The following is a 19626-nucleotide window of genomic DNA, read 5'->3' as shown; positions in this document are numbered from 1 at the left end:
GAACAGAAGACGACCTGCTGGGGTATACTGAGAGCGGCGGCACAACGGCGTCGACTGCCAGTGATGGTGACTGAGTATGAGATGTAGGCGGTTGATTCACTGCCTGTACCTATCTTTCTTTTGAATGTTTCGAAAATAAAATATTATTCTTTGCGGCCGTCTCGTCGAGATATAGCCACAAGAAAAAGTGGCGGGAGGGATGTAATTTAGGTTTTTTTTGTTACATCTAAGCACCTTCCGAACTTTGGGAATCGGGGTCGTGGTGAAAGGGGGTGCTTAGAATCGAGTCAATACGCTACTTCTTTTGGAAGTAGTGATTCACGCTCATAGTTAAGCAAACGACGAGCACGCCAGCTGTCAGAGAATCTAAGTTGTGGAATGAGTAGAACACGGCGGTATTTTTAGTAACATTGAAATGATTGTGCAAGGGATCACGATGTTGCAGAACACAGATGTGTATAAACAGCGAAATATTACACACCACGGTCATTATGAAAGGTTAGGGCGAAAGAAAGAACCCAAGCGGTCCACTACAATGTCTAAAGCTAGAAGGTCCGCGAACGTCCCGAGAACGTCCCGAAAAGAGAGAACGAGCTCACGGTGGTGGCAGGCGTGGACGCGGTTCACCGACGTCGCCGTCGTAAGGGTGCTGTGCAGTCGTGGCCGCCGCGTTGCGCGCGGGCATCGCGACGCCGGAGAAGAGCTCCGTCGGGTCAGCGAAGGGCTCGGCTCCGCCTCGCACCCTGTCACGCGCCTTTAGGCACGCCGTATAACAAGCCAAAGCAGTGCTGGCGACGACACTCAGAGCCTGCGCAACGACGGCGAAAGCCGTGACGGTGGCTGGCGATGATCTTTCTTTGATGTGATACGTAGACCATGCGTGTTACATTGTTGTACCACAGTTTTACGCCCCGTTTCATCCTCCTTGTGTCTCGGACCAAGCTTTGTCTAGCTGTCTCTTTGCTTCTGCCTGGTGCCAGGGGAGGGAAACGTACTATAACATACACAGGTCGCGATATTCGCTTGCAGCGCCAGATGAACCAATGATGTTTGGGGGCGGTACTAACAACATAGCGACAAGTCGCAGGTATGCTCTAGAGGACGGCATCTTGATGGGGACTCAGAAGCCGAGTGGAGAGTGCGGCGATTCAGTGCAAAATTCAATTGGGATACTCATGCAAGGTAAATGGAGCGAGCGGAAGATATTCACTTCGCGAGCGCGCGACCTTCTTCCGGTTGTGTAACCCGCCATATGATCAAAAGGCCAATTGTTGCATTCTAACTGATGAACTTTTGCGCATCCACTTACTTTTGCACCACCTATTGTAAGTAGGACTTTGTTTTGCGGTACTTGTACACACAGACTAGAGAAGAAAAAAGAGGAGAATTTTGTAAATGTTTTATTGCCTAAACGTACCTTTGTACAGAAAAAATACAACATGAACAGTTTACGATTTTAGTCGCATGCAAAATTGCATGGAAAATGCCCGCATGCTAATAACTAGGTATCAATCCAGTGCATATACAGTCTCTACGAAGGCTTTTTACAAAAGAAAAACACTATTACCTATACACAAGTTCACAGCACTTACCCCTATATAAAATCATTCCGTGAGTGCGACAAGACATAGCGGCATCTCCGCACTCTTAAGACGTGAAAGAGCTCTAGGAAGTGAATAGAAAAATCTTAACGGACCTGAGTTGGACACTGTCACATTTTCTTTTCAGCCTCAAATTTTTCGATAAAAACTTCAGCAAAAATTTGCAAAATATTGACGCCAGTACAAAGCGCTTTAATAAAATAACACAAAGGGTTTATGCGTTGTTCAGCGTGACATACATGCATTGTTTAATGACAAAACAAAATGGAAGCAAATAATTTGTGCGCACATGCATGCCAAGTCCAGAGGTAAAAAAGAGTGACTTCACATAATACAAACGAAATACAAACCATTGCAAAAATTTCCACATCTTCCGTGCAGCAGCAGATTTTCTGGTGCGTTGCTTCGCAAAGGAGATATTAATAAAGAAAATGCGCCACAACAGGCGAATCCTTGCAAAGACGTGCACAAAGACTTTCTTGCACTCTTCAATGCAGGATTCTTGCCTTTTCATATAACTGTACAAAATGCCTTCCAAAACTCGGTTCACCTATGGCGGGTTCGCCACAAAACCGATATATTCCAAAAAGCAAGCTTCCATGACCTTATATCTTCAAAGCAATGGTCAGAAGGCAGCGTTGTATTTCCAAGTAAATGTGAGATGTTGTTTGCCGTCAACAAAGGAAAAATATTGGTGTGAGGCACTAAGCTGGCGGTCGTCATTCTTAAAAATGGCGCTGCACACACAGTGTGGAGGCCTCTTCAACAAAAATTGCCGCACAAGATATCCCCAACATAGTAGAAAACGTTACCCTGTACTATATCATGGCTAGATGGCTGTTCCTCATGAGGAAGTATATCAACTGTTGATGCTGCATCACACTTTGAAGCAAGTGAAGGAGGTCGCTCGGTTTGCCAAGAGAAATGTGTTTCAAACCTGATGTAAACTGAAGCACGTTTGTGTTGTCATTGCAGGCATGCTTTATAATAAGCAGCCCGAAAAGATTGTGCAGTGTTCCTGCTGCAGCCAGCGACTCAACAGAACACGAAAATCAAAATCTTGAAAGACGTCGTCCCAGAAGAAAACGATAGCCTTTAAGGTGGCCTTATTTAACTTTCATGTAAAGGCATATTTAACTTTCATGTAAAGGCTTCCGGTAGATGTAGTTGCCTGTTAGTTTTTTTTGTCAATTTCAGTTTGAGAGGGTGCGAGCTTTCGTATAGTTGCGTAATGGAAGCCAAATCAACAATTTTTTGCCCAACATGGAGCTTGTGAGGTGCGCGGAGATTATTCCCCGTGCATTTTAGTAAGTGTGGCGTGTCATATAAGGAATAAATCTTACGACCTTCAAGCATAGAAACGGCTCGTCAGACGTCACTCCTAGCTTATTTGCCACTGTAGTGTAGCCCCACCCTGGTCACAGATGAGCGCCTTCACAAACAACTCGACTCATTGAAGCTGCTTGATTAACGTTATGATTAAATCATGAAGATTATCTGCGGGTGTCTTGGTCCTTGATACTGTGTAAGCAACAGGCTGAATCTACGTTTCTGCAATGACTGCCACAGCTATCAGCACAGCTGAATTTGTTACGGCCAGTGTTCTTTGCGTACCGTTATCTGAGAATCCCATCACAATGTCATGCTTGGTATCGTACTGAAGGTTTTCCTGCAAAGACATGTTGTCAGATATTAATTTGCACGCACGATCCGTCAAAGGCCAATCCAGGGTAGCTTGTTCGAAGCCTTCAATAATGGTTGGAATGACTCCGGGAGTCTTTGAAATATTTGACAACCACTGGTTTAGCGACCTCACAGTTGGTATGTCAAGCAGTGTTGACAAATGTGTGTACGCTTTGGCACCATCAAAGTACAAGTTTAAAGCGAACTGGCAGTACTCGGGTGACCACCTTCTTGCTGTTCGTTTCACATGATTACTTTTGACTTGCACCACAAGCAATCTAAATAATTACTTGCTGACATAGGGCCTCGCAGCATTCAACGCGTCTGAATTGGAAGTCTTTGTAATTTTTTTCTTGCCAGTTCTTGGCAGTGCCTTCCGAAGCCTTGCGTTTGTCGTCTGCAGGTTGTCGATTTTTTTGGCTGTCCTGGGCGAGCACCTAGAAGCCTTGTGTTTTCGACGTGCTGGCATGGAACCTGAAAGAATGATAAATAAAAGCTCAATTATACCGTAATTTCTTGAATTGCGACGGTTATTTTTAAACGTAGTAAAACTTCATGCCGCTTTTAGAATTAGGCATTTGATGTGTCTGGGATAGAAGTATTCACTTGTTTATATTTAGTTCTCGATCCTTCCCTTATTCGAACTTGAGGCATTGGGATCAGAACATTGCTGGGTATTAAGGTTATTAATGGCCTATATAAACACTTACGGCGGATGTAATACAGAAATCTTCATAAGGGAAAACAAGAAGTGCCGAATATGTATTAGTAATCATTAGTATACTAATTCTTAACCAACATTACCTATTATGTTATAAAAATGGTATGCTTGAGAAAAAATAACGAATTTAAACTTGAGGCATTGGGAAGAGGCCTCCAATCAGCACATTGCTTGTTATTAGGCTTATTAATGGCCTATATAAACCCATAATGCATTTGTAATAGAGAACGTTTTATGATGGAAAACAACAAGCGCCAATTATCAGTAATCATTAGCATGCTACTTCTTAACAAACACTATTGATTATGCATTAAAAATGGTAATGTTTAGGAGAAAATAACCAATTCATAGACTTTTCTTCAAAGACACTAACACCGTTTAGCAGACAAACAAGCAAGAACGGGATCAGACAAGCGCTCGCCTTATCTAGCCTTTAGGTAGTTCAACGCTCTGATGGTTTTTGTCTTCTAGCAATCAACAAACTTGCGCAGCACCCATCATAGTGCATGTTAAGATCTGTTAAATGCGTCGTGGCATAAAACGTTAACTGCACGGCAATAATTTATGTGGAATGGTTTTAAAGAGCTTAGAAAGTAAAATAATTTGCACAGATAAGGGTTTAGCCTGTTGAACTTGTTCATCGGCGCTGTCAGCGGGCATCCTACTCTCTTTCGCGCGCATAGGGGAGCCTGTGAAAACTTTGTAACGTAGCGCACATTTTAGCTTAACATGCGTACATCTGGCAATAAGAGCCACATTGAACAATTATAATTTCCTCCCTACCACTTTGGGTGTTTCTGTTCTGCGCCATGAAGGTGGCTCATGACATTTGAAAAGACAAACTTCGTATAAAGCAAAACCCACCGTTCACATGTTGTCAGTTCTTAGGGATGTACTTATTTAAGGTTAAGCAATTCATACTTCTTCGCTCAAGGGCTCTGGTAGGCTTAAAATGAACTGTGGAGGTGCTAAATGAGACTACATTAATACACGCATTACCTATTTAAGTCATCTTTTTTAAAGATCAGAGAAAATTTGTGTACATGACGGTTCATCCTGAATTGCGTTGGCGTTGTAGGCGGACATCGTAGGCGGCCGGCGGTATTCGCGGGCCGAGAGGAGCTTGTGAAAAGAGTGTAAAATAGCAGAGATTTTAGAGTGACGTACTTAAAAGTGGTATTACGCGTCACATCTAAGAATTAAAATGAATTTCCTTTATAACACTTCCAGCATCCATGCAAAAAACTGTTATGCCGCTTAAAGGTGGCTCATGGTATTTAAAAAGGCATAAACGTTGTATAAAAGAAAAATGACTTCACATATTGTCAGTGTTTAGTGATGTACTATTTAAGGTTAAGGTTAATTTTTTACCTAGCTAGTTATATTTAGCAGCAAAATTATGCCGGTGAATTCGTGGCTGCTCTGTGCACCATGGGTTGGTATTGTTGGTGTAATCTCCCGGAGAATCTCCATAATACTGCGCCATGATAACTTGGACAGGGAAACATTGTGTATTAAGCACATTTGTGTAAACATGTTGCAGGTATGAAATTTGTGCTGTTGTATGTTCAATTTACAGTATGTTCAATTTACAGTAATCCCATCGCCAAAGATGGAAACTGTTGCACAGCACATTTTAGAAGCCTTGTCTGTCCAGCGTCCGCGTAATCTCTGATGGCGAAATGGGCAGAGCACAGCCGGTAGCTGCTGTAGGTCTGACGATGCGGTAAATGAGCCATGTCCTGCCTTGTCGCATACTGGAGGCAAACGTCAGATGTGGAACATCAACACTTACGTGTGTAGTTATTTGGTTATAATTGGTGCTAGCTTTTTCTTTTTTCTGGGACACACAAGACATTTTTGAGTAAAAACGTGCACCTGTGTTCGAAATAAACGTTATTTGATATATTTCCACTCTGTATTTCTTAATTCAAGTTGTCCTACAAGGACGACTTGTGACAACATCAATCGTGAAGCATGAACATCAGTCGTTTAAATAAAACCCGGTTTTATTATTCAGAGACACGGATACATAATTCTATGTGTGTGATCATAATGTTTTATGGCAACGACCCACCTTTCCTCGTAACCCTATATATATTTGTAAAGACAAAAGCAGCCATCCCACACCAGGATTTCTAAACACTTATTCATGCATATATACTATCCCGCACTGCGTAATCGTCATGCATTTCTCGCACCCTACAGTACACCTGTAATTAATTATTGGGACACGTTTGCCAACACTGCCCAATTATTTACCGCCCTATAGTGGTAACTGCATTCTTTCGAATATATTGTCATTCTACTTAAAGCTGAAAATGAAGGCGTGAAATTTAGGCGTAAATTATAAATTATAAGTATTCGAATTATTATAATTCTGATTATTATTACAAACATACACAGTTATTGCGTAGTTTGTCTATTCACTGCTACAAATTCCTCCTGCTATATGCCGTAGATTTACGTGAAGCAAAAGGCGAAACAATAGGGCCCGTGTAAACTGAGATGCGTAAATAATTTATGTAGTGGCTACTGAATTAGCATAGTGCTAACCACACAAGCTGTGAACCCATGGACCCTCCCTTTGAGCCAAAAGTCCATGTGAGATGCCTTACTCCAGGTTTAAGCATTAATAGGCTGATCCTGCTGATGCAGTAATAACAGCAACAATAGCGCATGCCACGGAAATAAACACAGCGCAGGTAATTAAAAAGCACTAAAAAGACTCTCGATAAGCTCACGCTGTTGTAGTAGCAATTTATACGTTGCTACAATAATATTTTGCTGCATACCGTGCATTCACCTGAGCCAAAATGCAGAACACACAATCGAAACACATTAAATTAGAAATGCACGTATAAACAACGTGTGTAGCTAATGTAGTCATTGGATTAACTGCCATATGCTCTTACGTGCATGTCATGTGTACCTCAAGGCGCAAAACGGACAATATGAATGTAATTAATAACTATTGCGCGTGTATGCTCAATTAAATTAGGTACTGCAGCAACCGCATCCTCCTATGTCGCGGAAGCGTAGAAAATAAAAACGAGCAGCATGCACGTCGTACCTTTCGTCGGCCGGGATCCTAAAAATTGTTATGCCGGCGTGGCGTGCAGAATTTCTACACCGCTCAGCACAGCACGATTTGCGACGACGGCGTGAATTCATGCATGCGTCTCTTTCGCTGAAGCAAACTTACGGTGGTAAAAGCGGCCTTTGGAGCACCGTATATTGTAGCATACATGTGCTCGTAAGAAAGACCCATTTTCAGCGGTGAGAGGCAGGAAGGCGCGGTTGCCGTTTTCCACTCCGGGTTGCCCTCGAACTTTCGCCATCTCAAACTGGAACATTTAGCTCCCCTGCATATGAAAAACTGCGGAGTTAATAAGTAACCTGGTAATACGTAGAAAGTGCAACAACAACGTTCCTTTATGCTGGTATGTAGTACAGCCCCAAAATGTTAGGATCGCTCCAGTCACGGGACAGAAAAACAGCGAAGTTCCATCCTTCTGCTGGTGCCGCACCTAGAAGACAATGTCCCATACTGAAATACTACATATTGTGCTAGAATACATGTATAAAATGCATTCGGCTAGAGCACACATATTTACGGATGGATCGTCATCCCCGCAAAGCTCTTCATCTGGAATGTACGTGCCGCTTACGGGTGAAATGTTTTCATTTCGTCTGGAGCGACCAACATCATCTACAGCGGCTGAGCTATATGCCCTTAAAGAAGCGATCGTTTACGTCTTACGCCACCAGCCGCGTCAGTGGAGCATCTTTACAGACTCCAAGGCAGCTCTGCAAATTCTGTCAAGGAGGAGCAGGTCTTCCCCTCACCATACCGCAGCCGCCGATATCTCCTACCTTCACCACCTCGCTTGCATTGCTGGACACACTATAAAATGGCAATGGATACCTGGCCACAGTGGTATTATTGGAAACCAAAAAGCCGATGAAGCGGCCCGTATGGGCCTTAACCACCGGAAATACCGCAAAGTGTACTTTACAAAAACAGACGCTTCCACCATTGCCCATCGCTTTGCAGTAAGTGAAAGAAACCGGCTATGGCGCAGCAACGAACCCAATAATGAAGTATTTTTGCACGCGATTGACCCTGATTTGACATCAAAACTTCCTAGAGAGCTCCCTCGTAGGCTGGAGACATTATATCATCGCCTACGACTGAACTCGGCCTACACCAACAGTTACCTCTTTCGCCTCGGACTGACGACCAACCCGTACTGCGATAACTGTTCTTCCATAGAAACCGTCGAACATATCTTATTAGAATGTGTGGCCTACTTGGCACCAAGATCCCGTTTTTTGAAGATATTGAACGCCTAGATCAGGGGCCGGTAACTTTGAAGACCATCTTAGGACCATGGACTAGCCCCTCCAAGCAGCGTCAGGCCCTAAAAAGTTTTTTTTCATATTTGGAGGACATTGGCCACATTTCAAAATTGTAAATTCTGTAACACAATCTAAAAAATAGTCCGCCAAGCCCGCCAAACCACGCCAGTGTTCTTTTTTTGCTTCTTTGTTTTTTTTTTCTCTCTTTTTTTTCTTTTCTGCCCACTCCTCTCTAGGGCCTGTTCTCCCTACATCCCCGACCCCTAGCAGAGAAGCATGTAGGTGATCACAAACGCCGGAAAAATTCTCTGCTTTTTCAATAAAGAGCCTTCTCTCTCTCTCTCTCTCTCTTTCTCTCCATCAGCGGCCATCTTTTGGTCTTCGGTGCTTCTTCTCGTTTGCAGCATAGGGTGCGTGTCTATTCTCCTTCACGGGTATTCTATCACAAACATGTTCCGGAAGTGTCTCTGTAACAATGGCAATGTCCGCTACACTTGATGCAATGTCCGCTACACTTGATGCCGGAGTGATCGCGTCCGGTTCATGAATGATGATGGTGTTTTGAATTTTATGGTGCAAGGCCGACTAAGGGCAAAGAGCGCCAAGGCAAAGATATTTCATAAGAGTGAAATGACTGTATTTAAAACATTCCAGTAAAAGGTTAAGAGAAATAAAAGGCAAGAATTATGACGGGTGTGCAGGGCCAGGTTGACAAGATGCGTTGTAAGAAATGGGATGTAAAAAATTCCCGTCCATGAGAAACTCAAGAATGCGTTTGGTAGAAAACATAGGACAATCTCCTAAAACGCATGACATGTTTTGTGGAATGTGTTGTCTGTAGAAATTTGTGAAGTGTTTGCGTCGTGTTGTGTCAAATGTCTTGCTTTGAATGAGCAAGTGGATCACGGATAGGCCCTCTACACACCAGCTGCACAGGGATCGTGGCGATCCAGTGAGCAGGTGGCAGTGTCTTACATGTTTGTGGCCTATCTGCAACCTTGATAAGGCAACTTCCGTGTGTCTATTGTATTTGTCGGGGGTATATGGTCCTAAGTGTGGCTTTGCTAAGTGTAATTTGTTGTCTGTGTATTTCAGTCTGCTTGCCATGAATTGCAAAGGTGTTTTGGGATGTGTGGCTTGAGGTCTCTGTAGGGTACTGTTGGTATGTGCTGTGTACAAGTAAGTGTAGCGGCAGCGGTCATTTGATCTGCCGCCTAATTACCGGCGGTCCCAGAACGACGTGTGACCCAGCTAAGACGACGTCACGTTTTTGACATATACAGACATAACGCCATTGAGGACAAGATTGAGAACATTGTTCTTGAAAGGCTTTGGAGATGACAATGCCAGCGCAACACTTAGGGAATCTAGAAATAGTGGAGTGTGATGTTTGACTTTGAGGTATCTTAATCATAACAAGAAGCATGCTGTAAGCCTTGGCTGTAACGACGCAAAAATTGCAATTCATAGTTTTACTCTACCCAAACCTCCACGCAGTGCTGGATTTGGGGCTTCGCCTTCGCTTCGCCTTGCAGTGCTTTCCGCACCTGGCTCAGGCACAGTCTTTACGCAGAGTGTGACAAATGGTTCTTAGCGTACAAGCGAACTTGTATTGAGTTGATATACGCCTTTAAAATTTCATTAATAGATAGCCATCCCTGTAAGCCTTTTTTTAAATGACACATCCACATCACAGCTGTTCTTACATCGCCCATTCATTTGTGCACCTTTTTCACACAGAGTCAAAGAGCAAGTGCCTGAACTGGCTGTCTTTTTCAAACACTGAAAAACTTCTTGTACCCCGTTTTTGCACCATTGCAGCTCCGCCCTGCGCTGTGTCACTTTTCCTTCGTAACAATTGAAAAACAATCGTGTGCAGGGAAGTGCAATTCTGCACCACTGCTTGTTTTTAAAGGGAGAATATCTGTGTGCAAAATTTTGCAGTTGCGTGTCCAAAATCGCCTCCACCGTGTCCTGTGCTGCGCACGGTCGTAATTGTACTGCAAGTAGAACCATGAACATAAACACCAGTATCTTTACAATGGAGGCGTATGCCCTTTTTCTAGCTGCAAGTTATACGTTGAACATAATGTCCTAAAGTCTGAAATTTATACAGGTTTTCTTGAGTGTGGTTCGCGCATTTTCATCCGCAAAGCCATCTAAAAACCACATTATGAAGTTTGTTATTAAGACCATTATCTCTGAATATGCCTCGAATCTTTACTAACTGTGTGTTGGGTGCGTGGTCGCTTGGGTATAGGCTTGTCCATGAAATTCAACTACATTAAGCACGAAAACATTTCAAAAACGAGAGGCGAAAGGACACTTTATTGCGGCATTCCTGAGATATTGCTTGAATAGATTCCATTCTTGATATATACAGAGGCTGCATGTCTGAAGAATACCTTGCAAGCAATGTGATACGCTTTTACAAGAGATTTCAAGAGCCATAAAGTGGCATTAAGTTTCCACGAATGCTATTGCGGCAGCACACCACGATCTCCTAAAGTTAGCAGATACTGTACTGTGCTCAGTGAAAAACAATGCCGCGTTCATTATAGTCAGAAACGTTAGGAATATCTCGTGCGGAGGCGTGTATGCAGTCAAAGTGGGCGTTTGAAGTGTACTGACGTTTCCTGGCCGACATCCCCAAGACCATACTTGAGCACTGAATTAAATAGGGCGATCATGCTAAACACATACACAGTTAAAATCCCTCATGTGGAGGACTTTTCATAGCGTGGCAATGAAATTTTCTTGCGGCATAAAGTACGTGTTACATTTCCGGAAATTCACTGGTGCGTAGCGGCATATGGTGCGACATGCCGCTCTTACCATAACAAGGTCCCATGAACTGAATTGCCCGAATCAATTATAGCTCAGGAGTGACAGGAAAAGGCAGTTTTGGGGTAATTATCCGACAACATCGCCAAGGCAAGCCTGTAGAGTGCAAGTATCTTGAGCGCAATTATTTTCTAAAAAGTGCTTTATTGCAGCCGGAATGTGCTCCTCACTTCAAATCTTTCTCTTCTGAGTGGCCGTAATGCTCACGTCTATCCGTTTAGAGGGGAGAAAAAGTTGTTATCGACTTATCATGTTCCATAGGCATCTCACATTATGTGTGGCAACGTGCAATAGTGCACCAGTTGCCGCCCCATCGCAGCGAATTGCGTGGCCTTTTCACCTCCAGATAAACCACCCTTGCGGTCGGTTTTCGCTGGCTGTCTTTCCTGGGTTCCTGAAGCCAGCCAGTGGCACAAAATTGTTAGTCACGGCATCCTTGTAAGGGGAACCAAGACCATTGGTGTTTAGGTTTTGGCGGTGCAAGTAAATTTTTTCATGCCATAGTAAAGATCTGGTGTCTTCATCTGTACACTGTTGTCACCCGGAACATTCGCAATTAGAGAAGCATCAGGATTCGTATTCGACAAGGTGCTATGCGTTCGGAAGAAACAGCAGAAAATTGTGCGCCCAATCCAGAAGCACAATACACAAAAATGTGAACTTTTCAGTATTTTTTCATCAGTATGTTGGGTAATTCAACGCAAAACGTCACAGCCCAAAAATCGACCGTCGGCAATTTCATTAAAAAAATTGTGCTAGTTTCTGATTAGGGGTGGGAGTATTGTCGTCGAAAACAATATTTCGACCGCGTGAGCACTACTGAAAGTTTTCTCAATCACTCGTAATTATAAATCGATAATAGATAATAGTTAAGATAATAGATAGTAAATTTTAAATAAATACATAAACCATTTAGAATGCCAAATATCATTTCCAAACATTCTGCTTTCATTGTTTCTTGATGTGGGACCATAATTGAAGTGGGGTGAGGATTTTCGGTGGTGTGTAATCTAAGTAAAAAGGCAAGACATGCGCCCGTGCTCACGAATGTTTCGCAAGAGCACAGCTGAAGCTTCAGCTGTAATATTTCGGTCGTGCGTTTATATGTTCCTGAACTGCATCTTAAAAATAATTTCGGTTGATAAAACACCAACATTTTTTAAAAAAGTGCTTACAAAAATGACAAGAAATGACTGTTTGCCCAAATTCAGACGTAAAACTACAACCGATGCCCTCGAGTTAAAAATACATAAAATCGTTGACTAAAGCATCATCACATTATATTATATTTTGAAAAATTTTTTCTAGTAAATTTTGTTTAAGGCGAAAAAAAAATTTGAAGTTCGCAAGCAGCCGCACTTGTGTTCACTGCGGGACTGTGTCGCCAACTCGAAACGGGCACGTGCTGCTGGCGTTTTTGTGGCAGGCATATGTAAACCTGGCCGTCTGCTAAACGAGAGTTGTTTGTGTCGTTCGAAATGAGAATAAATACACCGCAAGTGGCATACATCGGCCAGTTCACGTCCGTTTTTCCTTTTTGGGAATTCATACAGACACTAAAGAGAACATAGCAAGTGAGCGTTTTGTAGCGGCTGTTATCACCGAGCTTAACCTCACTCTTGTCTGATGCGGAGGAAGAAGAGTCACACGGTGATTTTCCCCTGCGCACCGTAAGCTACCTGACCTACACACATCACCTCACGATACCGTTTACTGCAAAAATAAAATTTCTTGCCACATGTTTCTTTTGCCTCCGTTTTGTATGCACAGATGTTCAACTTTTCACCAGTTTAATAGTCAGCGTCAAACAACACCGACTAGTAGTTCATTCTCGTTTTTTTTTTAACGTAATTTTTTTAAGCTTGAGTAGGACATAATGGCAACACGAAGTGTTGAAAGCGTAGCTGGTCTGGAGTGATGAAATTGTCTCGTTCTTTTGACTGGAATTGCCATAGCGAATGTTGAACCAAGTGGTGCCCTTGTTTCTTGTACTTTATAACTTGGATTCAGATTACTGTGATTCCTTTGATGTTCTTTTTAGCCTAGACATACAGGTCCTCTGTGGTGGAAATCTGATCTTGAAAAGGTCTCTGGAGATTTGCTCTTGCTGTCTAGACGTTTAGGTGTGACGCCGACGTCGTCGCATGCGCTATTGCCATGTGAAGTGGCAAAGAAATTCTGTTGTGACGCGAGTTGATGGTCCTCCGCGTGGTAGCAAAGATTCAAGAAGTTCTGTTTGTTGTTAATGTTCTTTTGATGAAATTAATTGTATAGTAGGCAGATCATGTTTCTGTATTGCAAGCACTTCGCTGCAAAATGTATGCACTGCAACTTTGTCGTGCTCCAAACAGTCAGAGCTAATAGCAAAAGAACGCACAAAAACGTCGGCAGGGTTGCTTTCCTCGCTGTAAAAATACATAAGTACAAGGTGGATTGTGGCCTGCGTGTTGACCCAGTCGTATGACTGCGGTGCGTCCTGGAATATAGAGATGTACTTTTCAGCAAAATCCATCTCCCTCATGGCTTCGTCTTGACTTAAGTTGGCCTTAATGTATCGAAAGTAGCTGGCTTGCTGCTTACTAAAGAAATGATGGACTTAAGTTTGTTCAACATGTCCATGAACTTTGCCAAAATTTCTTCAGGCGTTAAACCCATAGTCTCAAGTCTACCCACTGATCCATTTCTGGGCATGTATGTTGTCCTTGCTCTCGAAGCTGTCTGCAAGACTTCGCTGGAGTAGTCTCTCTGCGTAAGCCGTACCTAGGCAAGTAGTGTATTAGTCGAAAATGCAGTGCTTGTTATCAAGTTTGCACACTGTAGTAGACAATAGTTCTTCAGTTGTCGCCTTGAGGCCACTAGATCGGAGCAATAACTTAAAGTTCTGGTGACTCAGGGTGACACACACTGTGTGTGTGCTGCTTCCACCAGCCAGAACAGAGCGTGGAGCACGGAAAGACGCGAATGTTGCCAATTCACATTTTAAATCGGACATTCCCCTCCATTCTTCATATATCTCTTTGAGGTTCATCAACAACAGTCACTTTTGGTGGCCCTGCAAAGAATCCTTTTTGCTTGGTAGGTAGTACGACAGTGAATCATCCTCCTAGAATGCTGTGATTGACGCTTTGATTTCTTCACTAACTTGGTGACCATGGTTTCTTTCCGGGGTGCCTACAATTCCACTACCAGCCTTGGTTTTCATTGCCCCTTAAGCTTCTCGTTCAGATGCCCCAAGGAATTCTATTGTACTTTCATGAGACCATGAAGGGGGTCCAAAGTAAGATACTTAACCTTTTTTGTTTCGCCTCTGTTCATCTGAAAACGTCTTTTGCAGGTCGTTCATTATGATAACACAACCACTGAGAAGTTCGCCTCCCTCATGTGCGTCCCGAATGCATGGTGGGCAAAATACCATGGATATAGGCATCACTCTTGTTGGTTTTTCGCGGAAAGTTTTCGTAGTTTTCTTCATGCGCAACTGTGACTCGAGCTGCAGTCTTTTTCTTTTAACGCGGCTACCAGCAGCTGCTTCTGAGTCCTAGTCTCCAGTTTCATTACTGGAAGCTTCAGCTTCACCTTGCGAGCATATGGCGTCGAGGTGTTCTCTCACCGGCAAGGGTGTCGATATTTTTCGAGAGCTATATAACTGCCGCTGACAAGCTTCGCAAATTCGGTTTCCAGGAACGAGGTCAAGTGAAGGGTGGGCATCAACGAGGGCCATTTTGATCACTGTTGACCCAAGGCAGAGTTTTGGATGTGTGAAAAATGGGTCCGACCACAATTTCGATGTCACTTTGGAAGTGTATCGCTGAAGACAAAGTTGCTTGTAGTGCCCACAGATTGTGGGTCCTCATGAAGGCTTTGCTTTGAGCGCAGCCTCAGGAGGGGCTGATGTAGGTCTGAGAATTCACGCACAACTGTGAGTTGCTGCTGGCTGCAGTACGTGGTTTTGGTGCAATTCCTCGGCCAGAAGGTGTATGGAAGAAGTTTGTTTCCTGAAAAATAGGACCAAGCATACGCGTAAGCCTCCGGAAACAAGCGGCATTTGACATCAACTAATTAATACTTTCGTACACCCAACGCGTTACCCCTTTGTAGAAAAAGTTAATTTATCCATGGGAGGTTTATTCCCGTGATATGGCCTGTGCTGTTCGGTACTGCCGGTTTGAATGGGTCAAACTGATTGAGTCGGTCAGTTATGGCGCTCTTGCCCATCTGCGCAGCAGTTATCTCTGCGCGTTGTCCCTGCCATCATCTTACAGCGACGCTTCATACCAATGCTACCAAATGTCTTAATCGTGTCCGGTGTAATATCAGACACCAAAACACATCTTGTGGCAAAGCGAACTTGTTTGCTAATGCGTTGTAGCACTTCATATAAATTAATCGATGAAACAATGATAGTGGAATAGGTGCCTAAGGTTACTCCATCTGCAAGACATGTTTCACTTGCATGTCCTAATAAGTTTGCAGTGTAGGTGTTAACCATTTTAATTTTTCCGCTTCCGATCAATACACGGGCGTTTTCATTAATGGTTAGGTAACCAAAAAGCTGTAACATGTTTTAAGGGATCAACACCCAAACAAATCATACAACATTGGACTGTTTAAATAGCAAAATACCGCTTCATCTCAGCGAGCCTCGTGGATAACTATCAGCGGCAGTTTAATTAAAAAGAACACGAAGCCGCCGCTCACAAGAACTTTTAGCAGTAATATTAGATTCGTCAAAGCCACTGCGAAGCAGGCACCCCATGTTTGTCTGTTAGGGCGAGGCTTTAATTCCCTCAAGTGTCATTTTCCTACTAGCCTTGGAAGTATGCAGAAATGTGCAGCACAAACTATCGTGTTCTGTTTTTGGCGGCCATCATTGTGCGAACTGCTCAGATTTCCCAGTCCACCCATTTTCACACGAGGTGTTTAAACCAATGTTTTTTCTCACCTTCATATTCAGAAGGGGGCGATCGGAAAGGATGGCAAGTCGGGATGTCACCACTCATTTTCAGGTTTTACGGCCGAGTTCTGTGCCATATATGATGTTCGATGTCGGTTCACTGTGCCTTGTCTTGAACGCTTTCCGCGTACGAAATGCTCTAAGCTAGTGCAAATGAACTCCTGGGAGCAGAGTTTTCGGGCAATTCTCCTTCGGCAGACGCTGACTTGCAGACGATTCTTCTCGAGGTGATACCTTGTAGGAAATTTATCCGCAGACGATAACTTGCATACGGTTCTTCTGCAGACGATGACAATTCTACTTTTTCAGACGATGACTTAACAGACGACTGTTGTTCTTCTCACGAGGTCTTGCAAATGATTCTATGTCTAGGCAATACTTGAAGAGGTCGGTTTAAAATTACATTACAAACACCAACGCGGTAGATGTGCATGGGCCAGGTGAAGTGCGGTGCGCAGGGAAAAATGACTGTGACACTTCTCCCTCCGCATCAGACAAGAATGAGGTTAAGCCGACTGATGACAGCCGCTATAAAACGCTCATTGGCTGTGTTCCCCTTAGTGTTTGTGCGAAGTCCTAAAAATAAAAAAAGTGGTGAACTGGCTGATATATGCCGTTTACGGTGTATTTTTTCTGATTTCAAACGACACAAACAATTTTAGTTCAGCAGAAAGCCAGGTGCGCACATGTCCGCCACAAAAATGGCCACCAGGTGCGTGCGCATTCCGAGTTGGGGACACAGCTCCGTGGTAGGGACAAGTGCGGATGATTGTGAACTTTAAAATTGTTTTGTATCTTTAATAAAATTTATTCTAATGAAAGTTTTATAATAAAACATAAAGTATTGATACGTATAATGAGCTGTCCTATGTAATTTTAACTTGAGGGCCTGGGTTCTTTCAGTCGGAAGTTTGGTAAAAACCTATTATCATCTTTTTAAGCAGTTTTCTTGAAACGTAGGCTATTTTTTCGACCGAAATTATATTTAATAGGCACTTCAGGAACATATGCCCGCACGACGGAAACATTACAGCCGAAGGTCCAGCGGTGTCTTTACGAAAAATTTGCGAAAAGGCGTCATTTCTTGTGTTTTACTTAGCTAATACACGACCGAAAATCCTTACACTGCTCCAAAAATGGTCCCACATTGAAAAACAATGCAGGAAGAACGTTCTATATAAGTGATTGTCATTCTGCATAGTTTCCCTGTTAATTAAAATTTTTTTTATCTCCAACCACAATTGGTGTGTTTAAAGGAAGTTCCTGGACCGACAAATTTTTTCTACGAAAGGCTCAGTACAGACCTCCCACACCTAATCGGCAACTACCAGCAATTTTTTCCAATAAAATTGGCGATGGTCAATTTTTGGGCTGGGACTTTCGCGTGGAATGAGCCTATTGTGCCTTCGACCTTCAAAACAGAAGTTCGAGGATGTCAAGCTGCCATTCCTCGACCTTGCAAGTCAGCCCTCAACACCTATGCTGGACATATGCACCCCGCTCTAGGAAGAGATACGACACTGATCAGCTCATTTAAAAATTGTGAAGTGGGCGGTCCCGACTTCCGTTATAGAGAATGCGCTGGTGCGGTTTGTTGCACACACCGTGCGCACAAGTTTCAATGCACAAGTCCCGCATCATTCTGCCGCCGAGGTCCCATATCATGTGCTCGGCAGCATAGAAAATAGTCTTTTGAGCGACATGCGAAGACTACCACACCGGCACTTTCGCAATAAAGCTACAACAAACATCTTTAATGCCACTAATTGACTGTGTCAGCCATAAGCTTAAAGATATAGTAGGATGCGTGGGTGTGCAGCTGCTGTTATCAGACCCTCACAAACTCGACGGGATGTTCAGAAACGTGAATAGTGAGGAAGCAGCGTGCAAAGCATGCGTGAAAAGCTCGCCAAGCCTTATGTCGACTGCCAAGAAGTAGTAGTGTTCGCGATCGCCTGGGTGCTTTTGGGAAATAATACGGCGCACAAACCGGGCGTTATATCAATGACAGTCTAAACGATCACGCCAAGACAGTGAAGGCTGCAGCGGGCAGCATGTTTTTCCACATGTCGATTGCCGCTGCCCTTCGCAGTTTGAAAAATATAGTACCATCAGAGGATAAAAAAGCCAGCGCACGCACTAAATCTGGGAAGCATTTCCTCTACACAATGAAAGAACATTGTGTACACGCACCCCGCCAGTAGTACTCTTCTGAAAAAAAAGCATACTTATTAAGATAACGTGTGTCGTTGATTATGTGTTCGGACATACCTCGTTTTATTCACTGCGCATGCGCGCAGCTATTTTTTTAGAACATTTTTTTGTATATATTTCGTTCTTTCTAATCAAATGAACACTTACTTGTGTACGCTTTTTATCTATTCTGTTTTGTGTTGTGTGGCGCCGCCGTGGCGCCGCGCGACCATCTCCACGGTTCTCCTTTCACCGGTGCAACTAAAGACGCAGCCCACGAACGTCTTTGCTGGGCGATCAACCTTGTCTTAATGTATGCTATCTGGGAAAAGGTCTGTCGGTCTAACACTAAAGTAATTACAGCGGAGCTGTAATAGGCTTGGATCTGAACAAAGCTTCTCGCGTCGACAAGGTGTGTTGCGGCAAAGCCACCTTTTTACACCAAAACTTTATACCTCTACCCGCAACGGTTTCATCGCCGTGTGCAGAGACGGTCTCTGTGCGCAAAAACGCCAAGGCACCAGGCGCCGAGCGCACGCGTCAGGCTAATTAGGCATACGGCACAGGCCTCATAATTTGTTCAGGAAAACCACAAAGAAGCATTGAACCGCAATACGGATGTTAAGGCGCATGTGATCAATGGGACACCCCTCTATGTGCTCCTGGTAAAGATTATGTTAGCGGGTTATCTTTGAAGTCTAAGAAGCATTAGTGCCACTAAATAGAGCGGTTCTTTCTCAATACGCCGACTGCATGATTCAGGCTAGGCAGGACACAGCATTTACCACCAGAGAAGCCGACGGTAGTGTCAGTAGATAAGGAATTAGAGTACCGCCACTTAGGCAAGCAAGTCAGCAACGATGGTCGTTTTAGATGCGATGCATCTCTTTCACTCGCCTTGTCCCTCCGGCGTCGTCCGGCGTAGTCCGCGTCCCTCCCCCATTCTCCTCGCCGCGCCAGCTGCGCGTTAGTGCCGCTCTCACCGCAGCGCCACCGCAGCGCTCGCTCCGTCGCCGTGCCAGCTGGGCGTGGGTGCGGGTTAGCGCGCAGCTTGCGCTCTGTTAACACATGCGCATGCGCTGCTATGCGCTGCTCTCTGTCATTCCGCTGTATATAAACGCGGTTACTGCACCGCTCCGCTCAGTCGTTCCGCCGCCGCTCCACCGAGGACATCCTCCGATGACCACCGATGATTTGAATGGAGACTAACAGGCCTGCTCTTCTTGTCCCTTAATGTTACACCTATCATTTTCCGCTCCATTGCCCGC

At 43.9% G+C, this 19626-nt stretch overlaps 1 pseudogene; it reads right to left on the bottom strand.

The window, feature by feature from the left end:
- Positions 1-595: 595 nt before the first annotated feature.
- Positions 596-7179, bottom strand: LOC144139979 (uncharacterized; annotated as a pseudogene).
- Positions 7180-19626: the final 12447 nt, after the last annotated feature.

The sequence above is a fragment of the Haemaphysalis longicornis genome, unplaced genomic scaffold, assembly GCF_048455015.1.
Source record: "Haemaphysalis longicornis isolate Haplotype H1 unplaced genomic scaffold, Haemaphysalis longicornis Haplotype H1 scaffold_5, whole genome shotgun sequence".
NCBI classification, from domain to species: domain Eukaryota; kingdom Metazoa; phylum Arthropoda; class Arachnida; order Ixodida; family Ixodidae; genus Haemaphysalis; species Haemaphysalis longicornis.
The sequence above is the reverse complement of the archived record's forward strand: the minus strand, read 5'-3'. Positions and strand labels throughout refer to the sequence as shown.